Source organism: Meleagris gallopavo, chromosome 2 (genome assembly GCF_905368555.1).
Source record: "Meleagris gallopavo chromosome 2, MGAL_WU_HG_1.1, whole genome shotgun sequence".
NCBI classification, from domain to species: Eukaryota; Metazoa; Chordata; class Aves; order Galliformes; family Phasianidae; genus Meleagris; species Meleagris gallopavo.
In genome coordinates, this window is record NC_139405.1 from 95,189,824 (window position 1) to 95,206,972 (window position 17,149).

At 41.9% G+C, this 17,149-nt stretch overlaps 1 long non-coding RNA gene across 1 annotated transcript; it reads left to right on the forward strand.

The window, feature by feature from the left end:
• The first annotated feature begins 589 nt into the window (after positions 1-589).
• Positions 590-16,649, forward strand: LOC146545089 (uncharacterized). Its single transcript, XR_014881607.1, has 4 exons — positions 590-2,433; positions 10,133-10,331; positions 10,856-11,015; positions 16,553-16,649. It is a non-coding gene; the product is annotated as an uncharacterized LOC146545089 (long non-coding RNA).
• Positions 16,650-17,149: the final 500 nt, after the last annotated feature.

The following is a 17,149-nucleotide window of genomic DNA, read 5'->3' on the forward strand; positions in this document are numbered from 1 at the left end:
GAGATATATGTCTGCATATAACAAAACCAGTTCATAACACTGGCTTGCTCTGCTCTTACAGAGATCAAAATATTGTAACATCATTTCATAACATTTTGCCTACATAGCTTTCATGTGGTGAGCAAATCTGCCTGACACATTGCTTCTTGATTTACTTCATCCTGTTCTTAATTTTGACATTTTTATTTAGCCTTATGATTGTGTTTGCTTTTAATAAGGAGTAGTAAGCACTAAAGATTTCATAACAACACTGGCTCTGTCTCCTCCTCTTGTTTAAATATGAAGTACAATTACAATATTGAGAAAACAGAGAAGAGCTTAACTGTTCTCAGTTTCCATTTGGAAGTACCATATTATAAAGAAATTCCATGAGAAAAATTTAGAACAGCCAAAAAATTTAAAAACACATGGTTACTTTGTGAAACTAATCACCAGAACATGACAGCCATGCTAAGGGTACGTAAGCATCAGCGACAGTAGACATAATTTATAATTACAAGGAATATAAATCTTTCAGCTCTGGACTTTTAGTTCTTAAACTATTATTAGCTGTTCTGTGGAAGAAACGTGCGTGCATGCCATGTAGTTTGCTTTTCAGATTTTTTGCACTTTTTATGAACTGTTTAGCTACCATCAGAGAGGACGTGAGAGCATTGATCTGATTCCCAGGCACAGTGTAGGTGCTTCATCTCTTCCTAACTATACCCATTTCTATTACAGAACTACTGTGACACAGTGGAGAAATACTGACTTTGAGATCCTGCTGTTCATAATGTTACAGGGCACTCCTGAAGCTGAATGGAGCACTGTTCCTGTAGTGCTCCAGTTGGGTGAATGCTATGAATCGTATGATTGATGGTTCTGGGGGTGCACTCCCTGCTGCTTTAAACAGGAAGCTCTTCTAAGATCATTTCAGCTCAGCAAATGAGGCCACTTCCTTAACAATACAATAACAGGAATTTGATCAGAAACTTCAAAATTTGATTCTAGCTTTCATTCTTGCACTATCTCCAGTTACTAGTTATAAAAGTTGTGCTTGTTTAAAAAAATAGGCTTTCACATAGACAAATCTTGCTTTTTTATGATTGTTAAAATATCATCCTATTTTTGTCTTTTTTTTGTCTTTGTCTTTTTTTTTTTTTTTTTTTTGCCTAGACCAGATTTACATTGCCAATATCACATATGATTCTGCAGGAAATACTTCTAAGAGATTTTCTTATCCCTATGTGATACACCAAGAGAACAGGAGTCTTAGACACACATTGTTCAGGTGCTTGTGGCTCAAGAGGTAAGCCTCAGCCCTACCTGTTTTCATTTGCTAACCTCTATACAGATACAAGAAGTAATACAGCAAAATATAATGGGATGCTTTATACTGCTGAACTAAATTACAATCCTTGTTTTTACTGGTAAGATTTGCTTTCAGGAATTCCAGGCTGTGGATGTCAGAGAGAAAGTTTGGAGCTCTGAAGACCTAACCTCAGCAGGAGGTTAGGAGAATTGAGTTAGGAAATAAATGAGCAAATAAAACATACACAAGTCCATGGGACCTGATGGGATTCAGCCATTTGTGCAGGACTGCTCTTAATTATATATGGAAGGTCACAGTGATTGGAGAAAGTTCCTTGGACATGTAAGAAAGTAAATGCTATCTCTGTCATTCAGAAGGGCGAGAAGGATGCAGTGAACTACATCCTGCCAGCTTCAACTTGGTCTCTGGGAAGGTGACAGAGCAAATCTTCCAGGGAACTTTTTTCAAACATATGGACAAGATGGTTGGGAGTTTTCAATATGGATTTAAGCAGAGGAAATTGTGACAAATGTGGCTTTGCAGGTTAGAGGAGAGTGATGGATGTTGTTTATCCCTACTGTAGCAAGGCTTTTGACATCAATTCCTGTAACACCTTCATAGACAAACTATGATAGTCTAGATAAATGGACAGTGAGGTGGAATGAAAACTTGCTGAGCTGCTGGACTCAAAGTGCTGTGACCAGCAGCACCAAGTCCAGATGGGGACCTGGCATTAGTGCAGTACCACAGGGGTTGGTCCAGAGGCCAGTGCTGTTTGTCTTCGTCGTTAAGGACCCAGGCAATGGGACAGAGCACACCCTCAGCGAGGCTGAAGATGGTACGGAGCTGGGAGGAGTGGTTGACAGACCAGGTGGGCGTGCTGCCATTCAGAGGAACCTTGGCAGGCTGGAGAAATGGACAGACAGGAAACTCACAACGTTAAACAAAAGGAAATGCCGAGTCCTCCACCTGGGCAGGAACAGACAGGTACACAGTAAGCACTGAAGGCTGGAAAACAGCTTTGCAGAAAAGGACCTGGCAACAAAAAGTTGACCACGAATCAGCAATGTGCACTTAAAGCAAGGAAGACCAACAACATCCTGGGCATTGCCAAGACACACATTGAGCATGTGGCTCAAGAGGTAAGCCTCAGCCCTACCTGTTTTCATTTGCTAACCTCTATACAGATACAAGAAGTATTACAGCAAAATATAATGGGATGCTTTGTACTGCTGAACTAAATTACTATCCTTGTTTTTTACTGGTAAGATTTGCTTTCAGGAACGCCAGGCCATGGATGTCAGTGAGAAAGGTCGAGGGTAGGAAATCATCTCATCTAGAGAGTGATGTGTCCAGTTCTGGGTTCCCCAGCACTAGAGAGGCACGCACATAGTGGAGCAAGTTCTGTGAGAGAAAGGTGACACAGAGCAGAGCATGTGTCATACAAGGAGAGACTGAGGCAGCTGGAATTGTTTAGCTGGGAGGAGGGAAGGCTCAGAGAGATTTTATCTGTGTGTGTAAATACTAAAAGGAAGGTAGTAAAAGAACCAGCAGAACCAGCATCTTTTCAGTGCTGTCCAGTCAGAGGACAGGAGGCAATAGGACAAATTGAAAGACAGGAAATTCCAATTACATAGAAAAAATACCCTTTTTACAGTGAGGGTAGCCAAACACTGAAGCATGTTTTTCCCATAGGGGGTGAGGAGTCTTCTGCCTTGGGCATCCTCAAATTCCAACTGGACAAGGCACTGAGCAACCTTCTGTGCTTGTGCCAGGCTTAAGCAAGTGCAGGGAGCTAGGTAATCTGGTGGCGTCCCTTCTAGCCTCAGCTATTACTATTCCATGTTTCAATCAAATTAGGGCAGCCTAATTCAGATAAAGTTTGTCCTTCACAAGTGGATCCCATCAGCCCAAGGAGCCAGGCACAGCCTCAAGTTATTATTGCCCAAGTGTTTACAGTCATGAATACAGAATTTGTGCATACCAGAAGTGAAATGCACAGGGACAAAGGCTTGAAGAGCAGACTTCAAGAGTTCCCTTTGGCAGTCTATTCTAAAACACTAGTAGATGACCTCCAAATTGGAATTTCCAAGTGAAAAGAGAACTTTGACTGAAAAAAGTCATAAAATCTTTTCAAATTGCTGTTGAAGTCTGTTCATTCAAGGAACCTGCTGGGAAACAGTATGATTCAACCATGCACAGAGTTGTATTGTTAATATATTTGAAGAACCTGATTAAACTGCTAACTCTTAGAAATAGCTAATTGTGGCTTTTATGTATATGTGCAACAATGTCATTAGACAAAAAGAAAATACATGGAGATGCTTCTCTCCACTCTTTTATTGAATCTTTTTTCAGAAGTTAACTTACACTCCAGGCCTTTGGAATTGTCTGGCCTGGTGCCACAACTTGAATAGAGCTCATGTCAGCTACTACTTTCCTTGCCATGAAAAAAGAGTGTTTTTTTTCCTAGCTATGCTCAAACCTACTCTGTTTTTTTTACCCTTCATTTCCCCTCTCACCTCCTTGTGGGTCATGGCACAGCACGTACCTATAGGCACACTGCACTTAAACTTCAGGTTCTCTCTTGGATAAGAGATCCTGAAGCCTTTCCTCCTCTGTATATGCTTCAGCAATACAGCCATTTCTCTTGGATCTGCAAGGTAATCTGTGCAGGCCTTAACAGAAATGTGACAACTTCCCTACTTTATCTTGATAGACTCCAATTGTCTCTTTTTGGCCAACGTGAACTAATCTGTCCCGAAAAATTGCAAACACTTTCTCTTTCCTCTTCAGTAACAGATAGATTCTTACATGGTTGAGAAAGAAGATGAAGGCTGGACCTATATTTCTCAGCCATATTATGGAAGAGGACTAACAGGGTCTCCAGCACGAAGGTTCTGCATAAGAATAAAAAGACATCCTTGTTCTAAAATTTTACACTGAGAGGAGAGAAATGCCACAACAATCAGTTATTGAGTCCTGGCAAAGGTATGCAAATTGAGTAGGAGTAAAGCTGCATCACGTCAGATAAAAAATATTCACTACTGCAGTCTTTGCAACCCATAACTATTTATCTCATGTACATGAAGCCTCCCATAGATTATTAAAAAACCTGTCAAAATCTCATATATTAAATTTAGCAGCACTATACAGTAGAAGTATATGTGTGTGTTTTATACCTGACATGAAAAAGCCTGTTGACAGATATGCTTGTTTTGAAGGGATTATATGGTGTATGCTCTTTAATTTCATAATTCTCATATTTGCTTATGTACACACTTTGGTTTGTCTGACAAGTTGAGAAGTGCTCTTTCTTTTTTTTATCCCATGCTGCCTTCTGAAACTTATCCCAGGTCATAATACCCATGTGCATGGCGTGCTGCTTGGAACTTGAGGCTCTGCTATCCCAGGAAGAGCACTGTATGTTTCCTCCAGGATCCAGTAAAACAGCCTATTTCCCTTTGGGAAAGGGTAGTTTCCTTTCTTTATTAGCCCAAAGCTAGAGACTGTTTAAATCCTCCAAAAATCTGCACTTTTCTAATCTAGCACAATACTCAGCCTTTCATGCATAATGCTGGGTAGAAAAAAAGAAAAGAAGGGGAAAAAAAAAAAAAAAAAAAAGATGGATTTTCTTTATGCCTGCAAGCCAGTATTCTTACTGGGGAACGATGCACAGACACCGTACAAAGACGCTATGGTGCTAAGCAGGAGATAAAGCAGAAAGAGAGGATGCAGTATGGATATGGAAGATCTAATACACAGCTAACTGGTGGGTTTTTCAGAGTAGGATAACTATCATTGCCTACCTTGTTCATATTTTCTCTGCAGAGAGAACAATACCAATGAAATTGCCTCAAAACTCCAATATCTCAGTCAGGAAATGGCAGAGACTGGCTATCCCAGCTTGGTGTCTGGTGCTAGTTATACTTGATAGATACACATCATGTTACAAGGAACACATCTAAAGTATTAGCTAGCTTTTCTCAACGGTCTAAAATGGAGTGGAATACAAATATCCACTTGATTTCACCATTTGAAATGATAACCTCAAAAAAATCATTGCTTTGTCCTGAAGGATTAAGAGAGTGCTGGGAAACATTCATGAACACCTATTTGGATAAAGCTCCACTTCTCACCGTGTTCTGAAAAAAAAATGAGCAGCCTGGGATAGCTGAAACCTCTCACTGATTTCACTGTCTTTCAGAATTTATGGGGAACTGAGCCTGTCACTTCCTGACAGAGCCTGAAAGTATCCATAAACAACACAGGATAAGCCAAATATTTTGTTCTTAGTAGCTTAAAGGCAGCAGAGTTCCACAGCCATAAAGCTACCACGCAAGCAATGATGATCTCGACCAAGAGAGGCTAGTGAAATTAATATCAAACATGTTTGATTCCCTGCTCTTTACAGCAACTTTAAGTGATTGCCTACAACCATGTACAGTGTCAAGTTGCAAAATACCTTGCAACACCCTGTCCTCATTTTTGCAGACCTCATGGTCTGTATTTTCTTAAGCTTCCAGTGTCTTGTGCTGTTCTTCTGCCTGGAGTGTTTTGTCACAGATTAGTCTTTGGGCTTCACTGGGCAAGCCCTTAATTGCTATGTGGAGCTGTATGTCATGTTTAAACAGAGCACCATGCTAAATTCACAAAGTGTACAAGAAAATATTTAAGGAGCCTTGTAAGGTTGCTAAGGAAATGTAAACAGACTGTTAAGCTGTATGGAGTGTGTGCAAACAGGCCAAAACTCAGACTTCTGAGATGCTCACTCTGAGGCATGACTTCTGATTTCTTCTGCATTTGAGGGTTTTCTTTTCCCTGACACTTCTTTTTCATTAAGTGAGGATAAGAGTTTGCCTGTGAGACCACACATGCATCCTGTAAAATGCTTGCTTTCTCATTTTTTGGGAAGCAGGAAACAACAGACCAAAGAGTCAGAAGAGTTTTGGATGCCTACCTCCAAACCTGGAGGATTGCTCATGAGACAAGGATCATACGTCCTTGCATCCATACCAGCTGCCTCTCAGAGCACTGGCAAAAGTGCCAGTGCTGAAACTTGCACACACTCCCATTTTTGCATGAGTGTTTATGGACCTACACCTCCAAACCAACAGTCAAAGTGTTTCCCATATACTTACAATAACTTTTTTTTTTTTTTTTTTAAATCTCGATTTGGATACAGAATAGCATTTTCTTCTGGCCTGAAGGATGGTGACCATGCGCTCACACTCCTCAGTAAGTGGTTTAGATGTTAGTCTCTCTGTTTTTGTAGTGTCTGCCATGGGAAGAAGCAGCCCATTCAGTATTCCTTCTCAGATAGCAAGACACAGATTTTCAATGTGAGAATTAATTACTTCCATGTTACAGAATGAATTTGCAGATTCTATTTTGTGTCATATCACTTATGATCTCAGCAGTCCTTCGAGCTTTCTGGCTGAAAGTGTCAAAGCAGCAGCAGCCCATATTGTGAAAAGGTTATTTTTATTTCTCACTTCGTTGAAGTCTCCTTTGTAGGCTTACTGACCTCCTAGGGAAAGTGGTTTGCCTCTCAGCATTAATGTGGTTAAGCAGATAATTAGAGCCTCTGCCAGGTCACTGTTTCACTTTCTCACTACTTGGGCAACCCGCTTGGTTAGACATCTTAGATATCCCTGATTGGGGAAGAGAGGCAATCAGCACGGCCTGAGCATTCTCTCACTCTGTTTAAAGCATTTAAAAGCCTTCTGAACATGTATACTGTAAGTGAAAGGAGAAGTGTTCTCAATTACTCAGGAGTCTGAACACAAATCACACTATCCATTGACCAAACCCATTGCCTAACGTGCCTTCTCCCTTCAGCACTGGCCGTTGTTAGTCTGTAGCCATCAGGATGAATCTGGAAGAGCACTGATGCTGCTGCCTTTGAGTGACATGTGCCAAGCAGTCCTCCCACAAGCACAGCTTATCTGCCACAGCACAGAAAGAAGTAGTGAATGGTTTGTTATTTATCACCAGGAGCTTCCACGATTTAACTCTAAAAACTCTGAATGCTCAAAGGAATTCTCGCCAAAAAGCATTGGATGCTGCACTGCCTGGGACAGCTTCCACATAAAACAGACCCACAGTACAGACTTCTGGTGACTTTTATCTTTAGCAAATGCCATTCAATAAAGCCTTCTCACAGCTGAAAAGCTAAACCACAACTAAACTCCGGTAAAACTTTTCCTCAGTCTAACTCATCAACACTGTGCTTGTGCAGATTACTATCAGCAAAACACAAGTTGCAGTATCTCCCCATACTACACTCTTCACACAGCAGACAAACTCTGTATGAAAAGATATTGTTAGCATAAATGAACCCACCAAGAGAATGAAGTTTAAACAGATGGTGTACTGAAATTTCTGCAACAATGCTGCTGGTTACATGATTTTGGGTCTGGTTCTTGACAGAGGGCCAGAGAAACTGCTCTGTTCTTGCGAGTTCTGAAACAGCATATCCATTAAAGAAGTCTTATTATGAAGAAATTTGTCCTCAGGTAGCCAAAGCAGTTTAGTTAAGGAAAAAAGTCTGGCTAGATATAGTTTATTTTGCAGGTCTTCACTCTACACCTGGATGGAGGCAGCAGTCAGAGAAATAATGCAGCACAAGCCATCAGCTGCTTCTAAATTACTCTGCATCTGAGCTGACCACACTTGGCTACAAGTTCTGTGACCATGATAAAGCAGCCTCATTTTGTTAGTTTAATACGCATACACTTGCATGTATGAAAACATTTTAACCTTTGTGTGGCAATTGTTGAGACATGTTTTATTAAATAATTAAAAAAAAATCCCTATGGCAATCATAGGAGATACAATCGCTCAGTTTATGTATATAAAACCACATTAGTTTGGCTGCCATCCAGGCAAGCAGCAGGCAAGCACTCATTACTTGATTTCTCCCATAGATCAAAGCCAGTCAGCCCATAAGCAAGATGAGATCCTTCCTTACTGCAGGGCTCCCTGTAGCCATCTAACCAGAAATCTCTTCCAACTGCACAGAAATTTCCCTCAAACGGTAACAAAGGTGTCAGTCAGCACTTGCTGCCTCGGGGATCTCATTTGGGACAGAGAGGGATCTCTCTCAATCCACCAGGTCCTTGGATGATTCTCCTAACCCTTTGTTGAGGAGGTAGCTCCAGCCAGGTGTTGTGACACCGGGGTACGACTGTCGCTCAGCAACACTTTGTGGCATGCTTTTCTACTCTTTTCCCTATTTTCTCCTCTGAAAATGTGACTTGTGAAAAAGATAGGATCATGGAAGGCTCTGTGCTCGAGGCAATGTAAGCATTTTATCAGACTCTGCATAGCAAAGGTTTGAAACCTGGGCACACCCAGGCATAGTTCAGGCCTTTCAGTCAGGCCAGGCCTTCAGGAAGCCAACCACACAACTGCTGTGCTCCTTGGTGGCAGTGAGCAGCCACGTGGCACCATGCAACGTGCTCAATATGCCAGCTGAAGTCACAGGGCCTTGTGTCCCTGTCAGGACGTGGCTCGTCCTCCCCACCACCTGCATGAGGGAGTATGGGTGGTTTGGGCCACACAGAGCCATGAAATACCACCGTGTAATGTAGTAGGATGGGAAGCTTGTCCAAAAGGCATAAGAGTAGGGGATGGTGAGTGAAAAATGGACACGATTAAATCCCAGCAGCTTCTGGTTTTGCTGCAGGCACGGTGTAAATTAGCACGGTAAGCACAGAGCAGCTGAAGCAGGTGTACAAGTGCAACCTGATCCAGACTTGCAGACTCAGGCTGCCCACACGCCAGAGATCAAATATAGGGATGCAGAGGGCTGGCTGGTTCTCAGATAGCGGGCAGAATTGCAGTCGGGAGCTCACGGCCAGGCCCAGCCGAGTGGGCAGCTATCCCTATCAGCAGTGTGAAGCCACAGGAGAGCTTGGGAGTGCAATGCCAGCAGGCAAATTTGTAATTTCAAACCCTTTCATGTGGCTTCACCATTGCCAGGTCTGCCCCAGCTTTTCTTGTCATGGCCACAGAGCTGTTTTACTTATTTTTTTCATTGACCAGGTGTCTCTTTCTCTTCTGTTTCACTTCTGTTTATCTTTGTTTGGTACCACAATTGTTTTATGCAGATAGCAGTAACAAGCGTTTGTTCCAGATAGGGAAAGAGGTTTGTAACACTTGCAAGGTGATGTTGTGAGGAGCAGGGCTGCCAGGATGGTACTGAGAAGCAGAAATGTGCAGCATCTGAGAGCACTGAGAAGCAGGGGTGCAGCATACAGGAGCACAGGCGTGGGAAGACAGGAGATGGGCACAGGCTGGCACTGAAGGTCCCACAGCTATAAACAGCTTCCTCGTGGTCAGCTAAAAAAGCATGCATGCCTGGGCTGGACAAGATTGGCTTTAGGGATAACAAAGAGAACCATATATCATAAATTCAGGTGTCACCTGGCTTTGCAAACCAACCAACAAAGACAAAGGTGTATGAGTATGTTAGCAAACAAACATATCAGCTTGAGCCCACTGCCCTTAGGACCCAGAAGAGCAGTGGAAGGGAGAGCGTGATACCAGAAATAGGGATAGAAATGAAGAAGTCTGTGTGTTACAATTTTAATTGCATTATTACTATATTTAAGTATCATACTTGTGTTATTACTATTTGATTTTCTGTAACAGGTAGACTAATCTAGATCTAGATCTAAACTGATCATGATTCCGAAATTAAACTGAGTGGAGTTGAATTATACTAATAATAAACACTTGCCTTTGTTTATAGATAAACATATATGCTGCTTTTTTTCCCATAAGCGAAGTTTTGAACATAACAAAACTCAACACAGGCTTTCTTTATTTGAATAGTTCTTGGAAGCCTCAGGAAGAGAGGCATTACACTGAGTGGAGGCTCTGCAGGGTAGATTGGGTGCCTTGTCAAGGTCCTGGTGAGAGACCAGCTCAGCAAATGCATGGCAGAAGAACCTGCATCATCCTGATTCATCCAGCTGACTACGTGACTACACTATATTTCCCAGATTTTAAACCTGAGATGTCTTAATTTAACGTATGATCTAATTATGTACTTGTGACTCTACCATAAAACAATTGTCCTTAGTATTATGTTTTTCTTTCTTGTCAGTGTTCTGAAGTAACATCTGGATTGAATACAAGATTACTCAGGAGTTCAGATTTAAATGCTATTTAGTGCTTAAAAACAAGTAATAGAGATTACTACTAATTGCAGGTATACATCTTTTCTTACCCAGTAAGTGCATAGCACTTTACAAATGTTGACAGAGTCAGTCTTGCAGTGCCAAGAAAACTAAAGCAAGCATAGATTTTGGCTCTCAATGTGAAACAAGTCTGGTAATATATGTAATATAAGCATGTAATAGTTTATGCTGACTCTTAAGCCTGTTGACTCACTGTGTAACCAAAACCTGGGTAAAGGAGCCGGGAGTGGCTGTTTGGGATAAGCAGCAAAGACCATGCAGCCTGGAAGGTTGCTAGGGCGGGACACTGCAAACACAAGGCAAAAGCCTGAACAGACGTTTCTTTCCTCATTTTATTTTTTTCCTATGGTTGTAGAGTTCCTGAAAGCAATGAGTTACACTGAGTGTGACACTGAGAAGGTTGGGCTCAACATCTGTGTGTGCTGGAGTTGCATCTGCTTTGAGATGGGGAACTGGAAGAAGAGAAATACAGGAGAACCTAAGCAGAGCCAGGCCTCCTCTGACAACCACCTTAGGTATTTCCTTTTAAAATAAATGAAGTTGATATATAACCGCTGTTACATTGTTACCCCTTGTCCTTCCCACTGGAAATTTTTTTTTTGAGTCTCATTAGCTTGTTCTGATATCAGTAAAAATCACTTTGGGTACTTCAATATCCACATGCACTTAAATTTGAACAGTACACTTCCTTTCATGTGTTTCTTTAACTCAGAATTTAATTTAAAGTCACATTTCCATCAATGGTTCTGCACTGGGAGCTGCATCTAGAGAGCACCTGGTGCTGCTGCTGCTTTCAGTGTGTTAAATCATCCCCGTCTTGTTTACTTCCCCCAATGCCAGTGCACTAAAGTAAATCCAGACAGGAAAAAGAAGTCTGTGCCAGCATGGCAAGAATGGGACGAAGGAAGCTTTAGCTGCCTGATCTCCCTCCCCTAGCACTGCCAGTTATTAACTGCACAGTTTAAAGGCAACCAGGGGGAACAGGAGAAGGCAACTGCAAAATCACCCAGCTTATTCAATAGCTTGATTCTATTAAGGCTTTTATTTAAAAAAATCCACTAGTGGAGTTAATTGATATTTGCCCCTACAGCTACAAAATGCTCCTTGTTATTAACATATTTTGTAAAAGTTGAAATGAAAAAAATTGAAAATGACAATAAAGTAGAGCATGATTTTGTCTGCAGAATAATGTTATATCTGTGGAAGTAATTTGCTTTAAATGCAACAATTTTGCTGTCACTTTGATGTGTGTGTTTAAGGTGTTTTCCTTAATTAGACTGTTTATACATCCCTGCATTATTCTGAATTAGATACTTAGCATTGGCAGCCCAGAATCCCGTGTTGACTTGTCCTGCTCTGCATTATGGGATCTTTTTTCTCTTGGCAATGTTCTTGGATTGTTAGTAGAAAGAATGGAGATCAAATTAACAAGGCTGTATGCTTTTCTTGCTGGTATTAAATAAATGTGCACTTCAAGCAATTTCAGCTATTCAATACATTTTAAGCCATGTTCAAGCCACGGTCAGACAACCCAAGAAATCCACTGCTGAGCTCTACTTTTCTTCAGAAGAAAATGATATGCTTGCATTTGGAGTAGCTTATCATTTTTTTGTTTGTAAGCATGAGTAAAAATCAAATACAAAAGTGTGATTAAAACCAAACCAAGAGTCTTCGGTACTGTCTGACTTAAATCACAATCTGTCATTAGCCAACGACCAACTCCATCTCAACTAGGCAGGTAAGACCCACCCTCAGCAGACTCCAAGGCATGCATCATGCAATTCAGATGTTTTTTAACATCTTTCATTATCAACATCCTTCAATACAACTATGGTAGATGATTTTATTGTAGTATTTACCAAGCAAGAATGTATGGTAAAATGTGTGGTAGAAGGATTTTGCCTTGCAGCTAGGTGGCTCCTTCTTACGCCGTTCCTGACAAACTGTCCTGAGCAGAAAGCACTACAAGTAATTAATCTACTGGAAACTGCATTTAGCTGTAGTCACTAAACTTTGTTGTACAAAAATAAGAAAAGTTCCTAGAAATAATTGGACAAAATAAAACATTGTATAGAGTAAAAATACTGAAAATTAAGAAGTGCAAGTCCCTTCTGATTTTATCAAGGTTTTCTTCTTAAAATGAAAAAAAAAAAAAGATGAAAAGTTTCAGGCAAAAAAGTTGTTTACGTTAGAGCAGTAGAAAATGCTCTTTACTGCACTTTGTGTGCAACACTTTCCCCTGATGGCAAGATAGTAAGTCACCAGTTTGGATGAAATAAACGATTGTGTGAAGCACAGGTCAGAATCTTGAAAGCTGTTTGCTATAGAATAAAATATAATGTCTTCGAGTTCTTACATTTTTATTCTTTCTCTGACTGCTGTTTCCTAGCACATACTTTCCTAAATGACTAGCTGCTAAATCTTGTCTTTGAACATATTGAGGATGAACCTGTACAACCATTTTCCTTGACTTTAGGAGAAAGCAAGGTTATGTTTGTGGATTAGTTCCAACATAATATCTTTATGAACTAAAATATTGGAAGTTTGTAACATTCAGATTGGGTCTGAAGTAGTTCTGTAGATAAATTTGTTTTAAACTTACATAATGCTGGGATATAACCATCTTTGATGATCAGATATCTACTGTGAAGCCCTACTGAAGCAGACATTGGGTGATACTGTTGTAACTTCAGATGACATACACTCAGTGATAACTTGGACCAGATCTAGCACAGACAGCAACCTTCCCAGAAGCTCCTTTCATGTCTGATTCTGTTCTGGGGAACACAGCTGGACAGGAAAAGATCTCAGCTGCAAAAACCTCATCCTGGTAATGTGTTTTCTCCTGTGAGGCCCAACAATGTCATGACAATTGGACCTCTCAGGTTCTGAAGTTTTGCAGTTCTGACTTGCAGAATAAAACAAATATTTTTGGCTGGTTTTACCACTGTTCTGGTATATGTAAGCAGTGTTCAAACATAGACAGTGCTGCCGATGTTTGGCTCACAATAGTAAGCTCTTCATGGCCAGTAAGGTAATATTCCTGACATCCAGCCTGAATCTCCTCTAGCACAACTTGAGGCCATTCCCTCTCATCCTATCACTAGTTACACAAGAGAAGAGGCCAACCCGCACCTTGACACAACCTCCTTTCAGTTGTAGAGAGCGAGTTGTAGAGAGTCTTACCTGAGCCTCCTTTTCTCCACACTAAACAATCCCAGTTCCCTCAGTATCTCCTCATAAGGCTTCCTCACAGCTCCACTGCCCTTCTCCAGACACACTCCAAAGCCTCAGTAGTAGTGAGGGACCGAAACCTGAAGACAGTACTTGAGGAGCAGTCTCACCAGTATTGAGTACAAAGGGATGATCACTTCCCTGCTCCCGCTGGCAATAATATTTCTGACATAAGGCAGGATGCCATTGGCCTTCTTGACCACCTGGGCACACTATTGGCTCACGTTCAGCCAAGCATCGACCAACTTTCCCAAGTCCATTTCCTCTACACAGTCTTCCAATCATTCTGCCCCAAACCTGTAACATTGCCTGGGGTTGTTGTGGCCAAAGTGCAGGACCCGGCACCTGGTCTTGTTGAACTTCATCCCATTGGCCTCAGCCCAGCGATCCAGCCTGTCCAGATCCCTCTGTTGTGCTTTCCTATCCCCAGGCAGATCGACACTTCCTCCCAGCGTGGTGTCATCTGCGGACTTACTGAGGGTGCATTCAATCCCCTCATCCAGGTCATCAGTAAAGATATTGAACAGGACAGGTTCCAATACTGTCCCCTGCGGAACACTACACATGACTGGTCTCCATCTGGATTCAAGTTTACTCACCACCACTCTCTGAGCCTGGCCCTCCAGCCAGTTCTTTACCCAGCAAAAAGTGTACCTATTCAAGCCACAGGCTGCCAGCTTCTCCAGAATACTGTGGGAGACAGTGTCAAAGACTTTGCTGAAGTCTAGGTAGACTATATCAACACCCTCTCCTTCATCTGCCAGATGGGTCACTAGATCATAGAAGGAGATCAGGTTGGTCAGGCAGGACCTGCATTTCATGAACCCATGCTGGTTGGGCCTGATCCCCTGGTTGTCCTGCACATGCCATATGAACTCACTCAAGATGATCTGTTCCATGACCTTTCTATGCACCAAGGTCAGGCAAACAGACCTGTAGTTCCTGGATCTTCTCCATGACCCTTCTTGTAGACTGGAGTCATGCTGGCAAGTCTCCAATCCTTTAAGACCTCTTCAGTTTTCCAGGAACGCTAATAGATGATGAAAAGCAGCTTGGCAATCACCTCTGCCAGCTCCCTCAACACCCTCGGATGGATCCCATCTGACCCCATGGACTTGTGGCAGTCCTAGTAGTAGCTCTCTTAACTGTTTCCACCTGCATCATAGGGGGGTTTATTCTGCTCCCCATCCTAGACTTTCATGTCAGGGGTTAGAGTACCCCAAGTACTTGGTCTGAGTTTTAACAACAGGCAGAAAGAAGGCATTGAGTACCCCATCCTTTTCCTTATCCTCAGTGAACATGTTCTCTGCCACATCCAGTAAAGGACGGAGATTCTCCTTAGTCCTCCTCTTACTCTTTAACATATTTGTAAAAAAAAAAAGTTTGCTCTCCTTTACTACAGTTGCCAAGTTGAATTCAGACTGGGCTTTTGCCTTTATAATTTTCTGCCTGCATATCTTAACAATTTTTTTGTACTCTCCCCGAGTTGCCTGTCCCTTCTTCCACAGAAGATAGACTCTCTTTTTCTCCTGGAGTCTCAGAAAAGCTTCCCTCCCTACCAGTGTCCTGAATACATCAAAGTCCACCCCCTGGAAATCCAAGGGAGCAGTTTTGCTGGCCCCCCTCCTGACTTCACCAAGAATCAAGGACTCTACCATTTCATGGTCACTCTGCCCAAGAGAGCTCTCAGCCTCCACACCTCTAACCAGTCCTTCTCTGTTTGTGAATGGCAGGTCTGGGGGGACACCTCCCCTCATAGGCACACTCTGACCAGCTGCATCAGGAATGCATCAGCTGCATCTTCCACACACTCTAGAAACTTCCTGGACTGCCTCCTCTGCACCATACTATATTTCCAGTTTATACTGGAGAGTTGAAGTCTCCCATGAGAACAAGGGCAAGCAAATCACGCAACTTCTGCCAGGTGCTTGTAGAATGCCTCATCTGTCTCTTCATTCTGGTTAGTAGGTCTATAACAGATCCCAACTAGGATGTCAGCCTTGTTGGCCCTCCCCCTGGGCCTTACCCATCCAGACTCAAACTTATCATTCCCAGCCCTGAGGTCAACCATATCAAAACACTCTCTAGCATAGACAGCCATGCCATTGCCCCTCCTTCCTTGCCTATCTCTTCTCAATAGCTCATAGCCATCCGTCACAGCATTCATAGCCTTAGCAGGCTAAGCACTCATAGCCTAGTGTGGCTCACTGGTGCTTGGAAATGATTGCTGTGTTCACAGAAAAAAAAAAAAAAAAAAAGTGTATACTCTTTTAAAACTTGAAATATTAGCTTTTTAACATAATTATTTTTTGACTGAGCCCTCATTTTCTCCGCCCCACACACAGATTTGTCCCTGCAGCTTCTACAAAAAAAAAAAATGGAGGATATCATCCAGGGAGTAGACCTTCAGCATTCATATTTTGTTGATTATCAGTTCTTAAATGCTGGCCAACCGAGGTGCATTCTGCCTTTACAGAACCTTTCCAGCTTTTAGAAATTCGTCATGTTCTCTAAAAGATGAAAAGTTCTTTCCCTTGTGAATCTAAGTACCATGGAAAATCAGAAACTGAGGATTCAGAAGATAAACAATCTAGATTGTGTGGAATGTTTGAATTCTTCAACATCTCAGTGGTCCAATTAAACCATTTTCTTTATGAAGACTCAGCTTCATGAAAAACTGAATATACTAATAAAAATGTGAGTCATCATGCCTTTCTTACTGAGCCTTTTTATCTTTCTGTGTCCGAGGCAACAATAAACATGATTTATATGCACTATGTTTAATTTCCTGCGGTGTTCTGATCTTGCATTGGTGCAGGGGAAAAGTCAATGAAGATGGATGGTGAACAGAATGCAAACTGGGAGGCAGGCAGTAAATGTGGCCAGAAATGGGAGGAGATCATACTGCAGAGATAAGTAACACTTTTACATTTCTAAAGCTGATGCTATTTAGGGTATATTAAAAGAAAAGCTATAATATGACTGGTAAGGCAGAAAGATAGACTTGTCTGTACCCACAAAAAATACCAATTTAAATCCTCTTGTGCAGATGAATCATAATGCAGTGCATAACACTGACTAGTATTGTTCCCTCCACAGCACTGCCAAACAGGACCACATTTCTTTAAGGATGCTCTTAACTGTTTTCTGTAAGGGCTGGATGACCTAATCAATACTGGTCCTAAGTGCTGCAGCAATTCTTCTCACTGAACTGTGTGCAATATACAGTACCACAGGAACTTTCTGTTTCCTCATGTGCCATGGAGATGGCACAGAGCTGCATCAGGGGAGGGTTATGTTGGGTTTTAGGGAAAGGTTCTTGGGTAGTAGGGAAAGGTTCTTCACCAGAAGGTGGTGGGCACAGAACAGGCTCCGCAGAGCAGTGGGCATGGCCCCAGGCTGCTGAGTTCAAGGA